Source organism: Podarcis pityusensis, assembly GCF_964106645.2.
Source record: "Podarcis pityusensis genome assembly, chromosome: 7".
Lineage (NCBI taxonomy): Eukaryota > Metazoa > Chordata > Lepidosauria > Squamata > Lacertidae > Podarcis > Podarcis pityusensis.
Window position 1 is genome coordinate 38,898,039 of NC_138031.1, and position 13,952 is coordinate 38,911,990.

The following is a 13,952-nucleotide window of genomic DNA, read 5'->3' on the forward strand; positions in this document are numbered from 1 at the left end:
GGCATGCTTTCAAACTGCTAGGTTGGCAGGAGCAGGGACTGAGCAACGAGAGCTCACTCTGTTATGGGAAATCATACTCCCAACCTTCCAATCTGCAAGCCCAAGAGGTTCAGTGGTTTAGACCACAGCGCCACCTGTGTGTCTTCAACACAAATGACTACGCTAGTTTGGCCTATGCTAGGAAGCTTAGCAGTCATTCCAATAGATGTTTTCCCTTCCTTTTCTTTCAATGGTCCTGCCAAGATGTAAAGTTCATAGTGCACTTTTTCCACTGTGTAAGCAAACCCTAAAAACTGATACAGACAATAAATATATATATTAAGTATTTGAAAGCATTTACTTGTGTAGTGAGATTTAATTACACAATAACCTTTTGATTAGGTGTGATGTGCCAACCCAAATCACAAGAAAACTGCATTTCTATATTTAGCTTCTACTTATGCAGTCAGTTGTACAAATTAATATAATTATATAAATAGCATATAAAAGCAACCTCCACACCAACTAAATTCATAATTCCATCCAAGGCTGTCCGCTACAATGTGCAGTAGAAAGATGGGAACAAATATGAATCACATAGATAGATTCACATATCACAGATAGATAGATTCAGAGATATCATATTATAGATAGATTTGGGCCAGTGGACACATTTGGAATTTTGAGGAATGGACACCATGGAAGGGAGCCTATTCACAAAACAGTTACTTTGGTGGGTACTTCCTTTGACAGAACCTCCATTTCACAGAAGGTAAATTACTAGAGTGCAAGGCAAAGGGGGGGGGGGATCTGAGTCCCAAAACTCAAACCCATTCATTTGAACTCATATTAGCAAGAAGATCACCCTAATCAGTGCTTTTTCAGGATGTACTCAAGGGTTCAGAGTACAGGCACCTCCTTTTTCCTTTTTGTTAAAAAGTGTGGCACTTACTGTAACAACTTCATGGTGAGTACCAGAACCTATTTTTCGCAAAAAAAAAAAAAAAAAGCACTGACCTTAATCATCAAATTTCCCTATATACACAAAATCCCAACACCTCATACTGCAGAAACACAACTCCTCCCTCCCCACTCATACCACAAATTCACACACACAAAAAAACCATAAGCCACTCCGAGGCATTTAGAAAAAAAAATACTTCACATGCTTCAGGACTCTGCCTGCAAATCAATATTAGTTCTTATTTCATTGGCTAAAATATGGTCTTGAGAACTGAAGTTAATAGAGAAATAGCAGGAGACAAAGTAAAAGATCAGTGGCTTAAACATTTTTATCTTGACTTTCATATAGATTTCTTCCTCCATGGGAAAGAAATCAAATGAATCAAAGACAGGTTAATAAAATTTCAAATGAGTAAATAATCTAGGATCCCTGAAAAGGGATTAGTTATGCCTTAATTATCTGCACTGTCATGCTCACAAATGATAAAAAGGATAATATCTATTTTGCTGAGAGGGAACAAATATATGAACGAACTAATCTGCTTTTAAGTACAAGGTCTCATTTATGACATCATGCATGCCGATGGTGATTGTTGCATAATGCTGAAGTTGGTGACTAATTCCAGTTCCCTATTTGCATGGAAGTTCAAAATATAGCTCAATAAGAAAACTTCTAAAATAGCCAAAGGTTACATGTCCCTGACCCTTAACATCCACTATGGTGAATAAAGCTAGCAATCGCTGCTAGCCACAATGGCTATGTTCTGCCCTCACAGTCAGATGCAGCAATTCTTCTGAATGCCAGTTGCTTGGAACCACAGGAGGGGAGTACACGATGGCGCTCAGGACTTGCTCTAGGGTTTCCCACATCTGGTTGGCCTCTGTAATGTTCATAATTACATAATCCCAAGCAATGACAACAGTGAAAGAACTGGGGCAGTCACGTCTACAATAAGCTTTTAAGCCACCCCAGATTATACACCTACGAATCCAGAAGACTGTCCACGAAAAGATTTGGTTTCATTGTGTCCAGCCCAATGCTTTACTTGTGAGTAGCAGACTGTTGAGGATGTGTGCCCATAATAATAACAATATAATAATAGTTTATTATTTATACCCCGCCCATCTGGCTGGGTTTCCCCAGCCACTCTGGGCGGCTTTCAACAGAATATTAAAATACAATAGTCTGTCAAACATTAAAAGCTTCCCTAAACAGGGCTCCCTTCAGATGTCTTCTAAAAGTCTGGTAGTTGTTTTTCTCTTTGACATCTGGTGGGAGGGCGTTCCATAGGCCGGGTGCCACTACCAAGAAGACCCTCTGCCTGGTTCCCTATAACTTGGCTTCTCGCAGTGAGGGAACCGCCAGAAGGCCCTCAGCGCTAGACCTCAGTGTCCGGGCAGAATGATGGGAGTGGAGTAGCTCCTTCAGGTATACCAATAATATACACTCCTTCAGGTATACCGTGCTAATAATAGCCAAAATATTTAGAAAAGGATAAGGAACTAGGAGTGTACCTCCCAAAATAAGCTTAGGATCACTCCAAATCATACATTCATGTCCTCTAAAAGATGACATTGAATTGCATCTGGCCCAACTCTTCCATTGAGCACAAGACAGCTACTGTTCAACATTTTCCTCCCAAAGGTTTCGGGGAAAAACAGATCCCCCTCATTCCACCTCCCCCCCCCCGGACTTTCACATCATTAGGCACATGCAATTTTGGGGGTAATTTATACTGTCTGCACTGGACATTTTTGGGAACTAATACTAATTTAACTACAATGTATACATTTCTAAAGATAGACAAATGTCTCTGTTAAAATATGCATGGAAAAGATCCTATAAACTGAATATTTCTTTAGGTACAGTTTGAATACTTATGCCTATTCTCAGGAAATACAAGTAGTAAATAAATATGTATGTGAACCTATGCCTATTCAGACTATAGGATGGATGCACCGGTGTGATAGTCTTTTCATGCAATCAGGGACCAAGGAAAAAGAGGGCTTTGTAGATGCTGTGTAGACATTCAATGGAATGCCTGTAAACTGAGGTGTGTCCTTCTGCCGCAGTCTGTTCTCCTCACCTACACACATTAACTCACTGATTATTCGGTAAAAGCAAGGCGCTTAACTCCCATCTACTACTGCTGCTCATAAAGAGGTGCAAGACGTCTTCATTTTTCTTAATTATACCTTTGTGCAACAGTGTGACTCTAATCTTCTTGATTATAGTGGGATCATGGTGATCTGTCACACCCTGTTGCAGATTGCTAAACAAGATTGCTACAAGGATCTGTTGTTTTCTTCTTGGACATCAGACACTGGCACCTTTCCGAACATAATACATCAAGGCTGTCATGTCATTTATCAAATGGTCATTGCTACCTGATCTGGAGAACTTTAAGCTTAATCCCATGGGAGACAACATTATTAATGACAGGGTAGTGTTGAAGCCATTGATTGCAATGATAACCCCTTAAGAAATTGGCAGCCTGAGTGCAAAAGCCATTGATTGAAAAAAATTGCCTTTGATTTTGAGTATGGTTGCTTAATGAGGTGCAACAACTTAGATCCAAATTTCAATTTGGTTAGCAAGCATGTCAAAACCAATGAATCCATTATTTCAAAAGCCTCACAGGCACTGAGAGATTATTGTGCCAGCTCTTTTTCTCTTTCTATCCAACTCATTTATATTTGGTACCCTTTGTGTAGACCAGCATGAAGCCTTTTTGATCAGTTATAAACGTGTTTAGATGCTTGCTGTGAACAACTTTGCAGATTTACTGAGCTTGGAAGTGGGCACAGTGAAACTTTTGACCTCTGTGATGAGGTCAGCCAACACTATGCCAAGGTTGAGGCTGAAAGATATTCAGTTCTCTCAGGGATGTTACAGTACAATTATTATGTGAAAAACTTCCTTTTTTATAAGAACACTCAAGAGTCCTTCAAAGCACTATTGTAACATTGTTTTTAATTGATTGTTCCTTATTCATTATTGTTAGTGACCTTGAAAGTTTACTGGATGAAAAGGAAAGATATAAATACTTTATATTTATATCTTTATAAATACTTTAAATGAAATACTTTAAATGAAAAACGAACACATAGACAATTCTCAGGATGCTCTAGTGGCCCTTGCTTCACTGCAAATTTCACTGTGTTGGGATTTACATCAGTGCAAGGGCCATTGGATTGTGCTGTTAATTACTGTATAGTCAACCAGAGCTGCTGAATCCCATGGAGAAACAGTCACTGGGTCAGGGTGTAAGCAAAGGTTGGTGTGGGTTGGTGGGATGTCTAATAGGAAATTTCTGCAGTTGGAAATCTGCTTTCATAAACCTATGGAGGAGAATTTGCGTTCCCAAATAGTTAAGTATGTGTATGGTGCGGCATTAACAAAACCCACTTCTCCCAAGGATGCTATGTGGGCCAATAGCCAAACGCAAACTCTTAATGTATAGAGATGGGCAAGGCAAGGTTACAGGAAGAAAAGAGGCCGTACTGTGCATAATCCTGAACATTTTAATTTTGGCAAGTTCTGATTCTGAGATTATTCTAAATTGAGTAAACTGGGGAGGAGGTTTGGAAAAACCAAAACCAATTTCTTGTAGTAAGGAAATTTCAGAAAGATGTAGGAAGTTACATCTTTCATTGTCAGTGAAGAATCACTTTAGTGGTTTTCATGCATTACTAAGGTAAAGGTAAGGGACCCTTGGGTGGTTAAGTCCAGTCACATTCGACTATGGGATGTGGTGCTCATCTCCACTCTCAGGCCGAGGCAGTCAGTGTTTGTCCTCAGCCAGCTTTCCGGGTCATGTGGCCAGCATGACTAAAGCACTTCTGGTGCAATGGGACAGAGTGATTATGATCAACAAGCTCAAGAGGCTCGGTGGTTTAGACCATAGCACCACCTGTGTCCCTCATGCATTACTACAGTCACACAGCACTGAGTTGTAGGCATTAAGCCCAGAGGACTATCCATGCCATTCATCAACATCCAATTACTAAGCAAAGGGGGATCAGAGGCAGATTTAGGGCAGTTTGATCAGTGTAGTTGCACCCAGCACACAAGCCAAGGAGGGAGCCTTCTTAAAGCCCAGTGAGCACTTGACTGGCGTCAGGAAGGAGGTGTGAGGGCTCTGACAGTGTCCTAGAGTCCTCCTGCCTCCTTCCCAAAGCAGACAAGTGCTCATCAGGCTTTGGGGAGAAGGGCTCTAGGATCCTGCAAGGGCCTTGCGCCCCCTTCCCAAAGCCCGGCTTAAGCCAGTGTCATGAGGGCTGGGGGTATCAAATGGCCTCACGCAGGGTGGCATTTTACCAAGATCCACCCCCTGGGGGGACCATAAGGAGGTCTGGTCCAGGCTTCTGTTTCAAGGTAGGGTTTTGGCACACTAGCCCCCACAGGTCAAACCATACAATCCAGACCTGTATGTATCATGATTTGTTTTACTGAACAAAATCATAGGCCACTTAACAACAGTAACAAAATAACCTCCAGTATAAAATATTTATCAAAAATACTGATAAATTGACTAACTTTAAAAACAGAAATAATAAAATTATCAAAATACAAGTGATGATTATTTGAAATTGTTAAGCACTTGCACAAAAAGTAAGTTACAAAATCATCTCACAAAACTTACAAGCAATTTACAAAATCCACAAAATTAAAAACAAGTATGCATTGTATCTCTGGGTAGGTTTTCAAAAACAAATAAGTTTTGAACAAGTGTTCAAAATAGTACAATGAAGGCACCTGCATGATATTAAAAGGCAGGAAGTTTCAAAGCATGAGTGCTGCTACACTGAAAGGGAAATTCCTTGCTAGAGGCAGTGGAAGACAGGAGTGCCTGGCGTGCTCTAGTCCATGGGGTCACAAAGAGTTGGCCATGACTAAAAGACTAAACAACAAAAATGACAGAAGTGATCTTACAGGCCTTGGATGTGTAAATCCAAACGAGATATAGATGGCAGCACTTGAACTTTACCTTAACGTAGATTTGGAGATGATAATGACCTACATTCCACCTACTGCATTAATCCCTATAAAATTGGAATAGCTTTGCCTTATTATTAATGTCCTGTTGTTGTTTTTTAATGTTGCTCAAGCAGAGGCAAGCCTTCCAAATTTCTTAATGATTAGTTCTGAACGTTGGTTGCACTAACAATTACCTCATCTCTCTGAGAATTACTAAACTATTTATTATGGAAAAGGATGAAGCAGTTTGCCAAGTTACAGTACTCTGAATAATAATAATAATTATTATTATTATTTATTTATACCCCGCCCATCTGACTGGGTCCCCCCAGCCACGCTGTGCGGCTTCCAACAAAACACTAAAATACAATAACCTATTAAACATTAAAAGCTTCCCTAAACAGGGCTGCATTTAGATGTCTTCTAAAAGTTTGGCACTTGTATATTATATCCAAAGTCCCTTGCCCAGTGTATCATAACTGATTTGACCTGTTCGTCTTTCGTATGCCATTCTAATAGTAGTTCATACATTTTTGAAAGTATTTTAGTCTTATTTTCTAAGCACTCTTTTTCAAATTTAGAGATTTCATTAGAGAAATCTTTCTGATTGTCCATCTTAAATATATCATTAAGCTGATGGTGTTGTAACCAATCAGTTAATAATCCTGTTATATCTTCAAACCTCTTTCGTTTCAACTCATGATCTACTTCCATTAATAGTTCTTTATAAGATGCCCAGTCATTTCTCATTTTTTCTTCTTTTTTCTAGAGATATTGACTCCAGTGGGGAAGGTCACCATGTTGTTTTTGGTTCTAATAATTTTTTATATTTTGTCGATACTTCATAAACCGCTTTCCTTACTACATGGTACTTTAACCTTCTCGTACCAAGGTATGCGTGCCAGCCATATTTATGAATTCCATGAAAAATAATAGAGAAAAATAAGACTAAAATACTTTCAAAAATGTATGAACTACTATTAGAATGGCATACGAAAGACGAACAGGTCAAATCAGTTATGATACACTGGGCAAGGGACTTTGGATATAATATACAACTAGCAACATGTGAGAGGTTATGGAACTGGGATTTGAAGTTTACAGGATGATATATTTTGAAAGAAAATTATATGAAAATGATGTATTGCTGGTATTTAACACCTAGCAAATTAGCTAAAATGTATAAAGCAAGGTTAAATACATGCTGGAAATGTAAGGAAATAGAGGGCATCTTTTACCACATGTGGTGGATCTGTAAGGTAGTAAAAAGAAAAAAGGAAGATGATATATAATGAACTGATTTTTTTAAAATAAACTTTTCTTTAAAAATGGAAGTTTTTTTAAGAAATTGTAGGTGGCGAAATTCCAAGGGACCAGAAGAGACTTTTTATGTACACGACCACTGCTGCCCAGATGCTATTAGCCCAGATATGGAAAGAAAACATGGGCCCTACCAGAGAAGAATGGCAGATTAAATTGATGGACTACTCAGAAATGGCAAAAATGACAAAAATGACCGAAAGAATCAGGAACCAGGAAGACCAAAATTTTAATAAGGAATGGGGAAAATATATAATTTGCCTTAAAAATCATTGTAAACAATTAAAATTATTAGTAGGATTGGAATGACACTTGTAGTTAAACATTGGACTATGGTTGTAATGGAGATTTAATAGAATTGGATTATCAGGGAAGATGAAGGAGAAGAAAGTTAACGAAGGGGACGGGGGAAGTCCATGGGAATTTATTGAAATTTTTTTTTATGATTCTGTAAATTTGAAAATTAATTTATATATATATATGCAGGGACATGGTGTGGGGAAGGCCAAGTGGGCTATAGACCCAGCTGCATGGTTTTGAGGGGGTGCGAACCAGGTACCCCCATGCAGGGATCACCATTCTGCCTGCCGCTGAGGGTTTTTGGGCCCAGGACCTTGGCCTTGTTTTCACACCCCTGGCCCCCTCGCCAAGGGTTGCATTGTCTGGTTGCACTCCCCACTGCACAGGTGGTGTAGCATAGCCCCATGAACATTCTGTGCCCCGTGTCACCCGGTGGCAGAGGCAAGGGTTCAGCTGGCGCATCAGGTTTTGTTAACCCTCTGCACCCAGCCTCTGGTCTCGCCTTGGGCGCTTGCATGCCCCAGGCGCCAATAAAGGATGCAACTCCACTTCAAAAATGTACAGTATCGTAATACTACAAAGACAACTGTAGAGTACAGAGGTGTCTCGCAAGACGAAATTAATTCGTTCTGCGAGTTTTTTCGTCTTGCGAATTTTTCGTCTTGCGAAGCACGGTTTCCCTGGATATTAACGGTTTTAAGAAAAAGGAAACAAACTTGCAAGACGTTTTCGTCTTACGAAGCAAGCCCATAGGGAAATTCGTCTTGCGAAGCAACTCAAAAAACGAAAAACTCTTTCGTCTTGCGAGTTTTTCGTCTTGCGAGGCATTCGTCTTGCGAGGTACCACTGTAATTGGAACCACGACCACAGACCTCTAGAGCTTCCTTCCAGATAACTGTCACTCATAAGAATGTTGTATTATTAGAAATTATTCTGTATACATTTTTCCCCATTTCATGATTCAACTGAATTTATTCCTAATAAACTCAAGAGCATTCATGTCGGCTGTTGTTGTTGTTTAGTCGTTTAGTCATGTCCGACTCTTCGTGACCCCATGGATCAGAGCACGCCAGGCGCTCCTGTCTTCCATTGCCTCCCGCAGTTTGGTCAGACTCTTGCTGGTAGCTTCGAGAACACTGTCCAACCATCTCATCCTCTGTCATCCCCGTCTCCTTGTGCCCTCAATCTTTCCCAACATCAGGGTCTTTTCCAGGGAGTCTTCTCTTCTCATGAGGTGGCCAAAGTATTGGAGCTTCAGCTCAATTTTTATAGCAAATGTACATTCCAGACATTCTTGTTTTATGTAAACTAAGATTGGGTAATATGTGGCAAGCGTGTGTTACTTACGTTTGTTGCTTCACCAGTCCAGGCAGGTGTAATTATTGAAACTTTTTGCAAGGTGCAGTCCAGATCGCCACATTTTTGAGTGGGGTAATCTACTTCAATAAACTGGCATATTGATTTGAATGTCTTACAAGAAACATCATCAGAACATCAGTAATTAGCAAACCATTTAACAGGATTATGTTCTGATAATTCATCGCAGAGTTTCGTTTCATTTGCTAAGGTGGTTCCAAAATGCCTTGAATTTTTTGAGTAAATGTGGGCTGTAAGTATTTAAATGCATGTTATGAATGTGGGACACCAGCACCAACTTCTAGCAGGCAAAAAGTTGAATGGAATGTCCTCAGTGGTACAAATGATAGTCTGTTAAGACTTGAATCTGGGGTAAAGGCATCAACTCACTCCTACACTGTGGATTAATCATGTGTCCTAGGACATATTTCACAGGAGACTTGGTACTCTGGCCAAAGAATGAAAAGGTTATAAGCACTTTGCACAATCAGAGGTGTAGCAAAACAGCTAAAAAGGTAACATAAGGTAGTGGTCTAATAATCCGGTCTGGGGAGCACAAGAGAGCCCTGGAAATGAACTGTCACAGGTCCAGTGACAGCACAAGGAAAGAGCAAAAAGTCAAGCATTTGTTTAGCATCAGGGCAAGGAGGGAGGTATCTTTCTTCCCCTATAATAAACTTAAGTAAATATTAAGGGCAAGGAGGGGGGTATCTTTCTTCCCCTATAATAAACTTAAGTAAATATTAACTAGCAAACCTTGGTTTAAAAAACTGTAAGAGTAACAACATGCATTTGAAGCTAGAAAGACAGTGTAGGTAATTGTGTTTGTGGGGCTGTTCGGAATCATTCCTAGTACTACAAAGGCAGAGGCTGTATTTGGGGTCTTTTGCATTGGAGTATTTTGCAGATGTCATGCCACTTCACTCTTTTAAAACTGTTTTTCTTTTTGGTACTTTGCTCATGAGGAGGCTGCCACACTGGGAGCAAATTTGTGGTACTGGCCTGACCTTCAAATCTTTTCAGCTACCTAGAAATCCTTCCTAGAAGGGATAGGTTCATCCTATTCCACATTTCAAGATTTTTTTTTACTTTTAGCCAAACTTTTTCTTAATTATCCTTATATATATTAATATTTTTTTGCTGTCAGCCATATACCTAAATACTTTACTTTTTTGTGGGCTTCTATTCATATCTTTTCTGTTATCTCTTTCTTTTCATGTTCCTTAATACATTTTAGTCTTACTTTTGTTTAATTTAAACCCTGCCACTTGACCAAACTCTTGAATTTTTTCCATTACTTTAGGGAGAGAACTTTTTGGATCTTCTACCATAATTACCAAATCATTTGCAAAGGCCTTTAATTTATGTTCACTCTTCCTTACTTTTATTCCTACTATTTCCTTACCTTCTCTTATATTTCTAGTCAGCACTTCTACGACCAGAATGAACAATAATGGTGATAATGGGCAACCTTGTCTGGTTCCTTTTTGTATATTACATTTATTTGTTATTACCCGATTTACAATTATCTTTGCATTCTGCTCAGAATAAACAGCCCGTATCCCCCTATTAAAGTTTACACCGAAACCCATCTGCTCCATCACCCTTTCCATGAAGTCCCAAGAGACATTATCAAATGCTTTTTCCACATCTATAGACATCAACACTGCTTTCTTCTCATTTCTAACTTCCAGGTATTCAATAATATTCAACACATTTCTAATATTATCCTTAATTTGCCTTCCTGGATGGAACCCAGCTTGATCCTAATGAATATGATATTTTAGAAAGTTTTTCAATCCATTTGCCAACACAAATGCAAATAATTTGTAATCATTATTTAATAATGATATAGGCCTATAATTTTTAACCAATGTTATATCTGAATCCTGCTTTGGTATTAGAGTTACATAGGCCTCTTTCCATGTTTCTGGGACTTCACCTGTTTTTAAAATTTCATTCATAGTATCCCTCAATGGGTTTACAAGCTGTTCACTCATTTTTTAAATAATATTTAGCCGTTATTCCATCTGGCCCCGGTGATTTCCCTGCCTTTTTTTGGTTTTTTGCATCTATAATTTTCTGCATGGTTATTTCTTGGTTTAAAATCCTTACTTGCTCCGTTGTGATTTCTGGGATGTTACTCTTTTTTACATATTCTTCTATCTGTACCTTCTTTTCTGTTCCCTTTCTGTAAAGATCTGTGTAGTATTTCACGAAGGCTTCCCTTATTTCCTTTGTTTTTTCAGTTATTTTACCATTAAGTTTTATCCTATTTATATATATTTTTTGTTCACTTTTTCTCAGTTGCCATGCCAGAAGCTTCCCTGATTTGTTAGCATTTTTTTAAAAAAAATGTTTTGTCTTTTTAATTTTCCATGCTATTTCCTCGCTAATTAGCATAGAGTATTGCAACTGTAATAATTTAATTGCCTGTTTTGCTGTTTCTTTATTAGGAGTTTTATTTAACTCTTTTTCTTTCTCTGCTAATTTATTTATAATTTCTTTCCTTCTTTCCTCTTTTAACTTCCTTTTAATTGTGTTTTGTTGAATAAACAGTCCTCTCATCACCGCCTTGCTAGTGCCCCAGACTGTTTGTGGCCCGGTTCCTTTATTCAAATTTAGTTCAAAATATTCTCTCAGCATTTTTTTTTTTTTTTGCCTTTTCTAAAAAGACTTTATCATCCAAGATTTCTTCATTTAGTCTCCATCTAAAAGTTGATTGGGTTTCTTTTTGAATTTCCATCACTATAGGATTGTGATCTGATAATGTTCTTGGCTCTATTTCAATTTTTATCACCTTTAACTCTAATTCTTTTGAAACCCAAGCCGCATCCAGCCTGGCACTGCTGCCATGTATGTTAGGGGGGGGGGAAGTGAACTGCCTAACAAACAAACACTTGACTCTCCAAATATCCTAAATTTAATGTTTCTACCATTGCGCATGAACACTTTAGAAAGAAGGGTATGTATTTCTCTTTTCTTCTCCCATCTCACTTTAATCCTCCTCCCTTGAAGAACTGGGGACTTAAACAGAAGGTTAAACAAAAGGTTGATGTTCCTTTGAAGAGATACTTCAATTTCCCATATCTATAATGTGCTTTCTGATCTCAGTGATCATATTGCTCTTCAAAATGGTAGCTTAATGTCAATAATGAAAGGAATGGGCATTCCTAAAAGACTTTGGGCTCAGATGTCTGCTTTGGAAAGTAAGCTTTGCTAACAGCATGATCATAAACATGCTTACTCAGAACCAAATCCTTTTCAGTTCACTGGGAGTTATTGCCAGTATGTCTATTTATTGTTGTCTAAATCTTATGAGAAATTGCTGGTGTCTTCTCTCTGATCTTACTTTGATTCGTTCATTCATTCAGTGTGTACACCACTTATATTTTTAATAAAAAATCTCAAAGTGGTTTGCAACTAATTAAAACACCAAATAAAACGATAGATAACAAAGCACTACTGAAGAAGGTGAAATATAAAGTATACATTCAAAGCAACATAATGAACAGGAAACTGAAATATGGAATCATAGAATAATAGAATTGTAGAGTTGGACCAGCCTCCTGAAATGAAGAAATCTCAACTAAAGCATCTATGGCAGATGGCAATCCAATGTCTGCTTACAAACCGACAAGGAAAGAGAGTCCACCAACTCTCATGGGAGTCTGTTCCACTGTTGAACAGCTCTTACTATCAGAAAGTTATTCCTGATGATTAGTCGGAATCTTCTTTCTTGTAACTTGAAGCTATTGGTTCGAGACCTAGCCTCCGGAGCAGAAGAAGACAAGCTTGCTCCATCCTTCATGTGACAGCCCTTTAGATAATAGCAGATTGCTATTGTAACTCCTCTAAGTTAAGGTTACCAGATTCTGGGGAAACCTTTTTTTTTAAAAAAGAGAAAAAATATTTTTCAAAAATATTTTTTTTAAAAAATAAGAAGTAATATCTTCTCTTCTGTGGTCTCCTCTGTCGCACGGCCTTCCTCTGGGCCCTGGCCTGCTCTCTTGGAGCGCCAGCAGCTGTGGAGTAGGCTTGGGTTGGGCCAGGGCTCAGCCACGTGTTCTTGCACCCCCGGTGCTCTCCTACCTCTCCTCCTCAGTGGTGGTGGCGGCAGCAGCGGCGCAGCAAGGTCAGGGCTCCTCTCTTTTTTTCCTCCTTCTTCTTTCTCCTCACCTTCTTCTCCCAGCATCGGCTGCAGGATTTTTACTGCCCTGGAGCGTAGCTGGGCAGTCGGCCGGGTGCTCTCGCTCCCAGCTCAATTTGGGCTGCGGGGGGGGGTCAGCGGTTCCCCCAGTTGATGCATCAGGCGTCCCTGGTTTCCCCTCAGCAGTGGCGGTGGCAGTCTCAGCAGCCCGAAGCCAGCCTGGTAGCGTAGTTGGCTCTGGCTGGCTTGAGGAGCTGCTCGCTGCCATGGTGCCCACCATTTTGTCTCACTGGAAGTCCCCATATGATGTGTCTTGTGCCGCTGAACCAATCACGCAACATTCATTCCCTACTAATAAATCTACGTTTAAAATATAAATCCAGGGACATTAAATGAAATCTGGGGACATTCCGGGGACATATTTTTGTCCGGGGACAGATTTGTAAATCCGGGGACTGTCCCCGGGAAACGGGGATGTCTAGTAACCATACTCTAAGTCCCCTCTTCACCAAACTGTGGCAGTGACGTTGCATGAGCCCATAGCACCTGGGGCATGCGAGAGCGCCTGGGGCAGGGCACAGAGGTCAAGGAGAAAATGAGCTCCCTTGGCCACAGCACCTCGCGGGCTCTGGGCTGATGGAGCTCATTCTTCTGTGTTCTGGACACCAGCGCCCAGAGCGCAGATGAATGAGCTCCACTGACTCCAACCCCAGGAGGTGCTGTGGACAAGGAAGTTCATTTCTCCGTCAGCCTGTGAGGTGCATGGAGGGAGAAATGAGCTCCACTGGCACTGCAAGGAGTGTCAGGACTTTAGCCTACACTCGAGTAGGACCCTGGCAGAGACACATACCCGACTGGCATGTTCTCTTCCCCCCTGGTTGATCATTCGGGAGCTTCATAAGC

The 13,952-nt window shown here is 39.9% G+C and overlaps 2 protein-coding genes across 3 annotated transcripts in view; both read right to left on the reverse strand.

Annotated features, from left to right (window-relative positions):
* Nucleotides 1–13,952, reverse strand: part of LOC308481346 (DGAT1/2-independent enzyme synthesizing storage lipids-like) — a 203,987-nt gene that overhangs the window by 87,125 nt on the left and 102,910 nt on the right. The window lies entirely within an intron of this gene.
* Nucleotides 1–13,952, reverse strand: part of XKR4 (XK related 4) — a 145,792-nt gene that overhangs the window by 15,922 nt on the left and 115,918 nt on the right. The window lies entirely within an intron of this gene.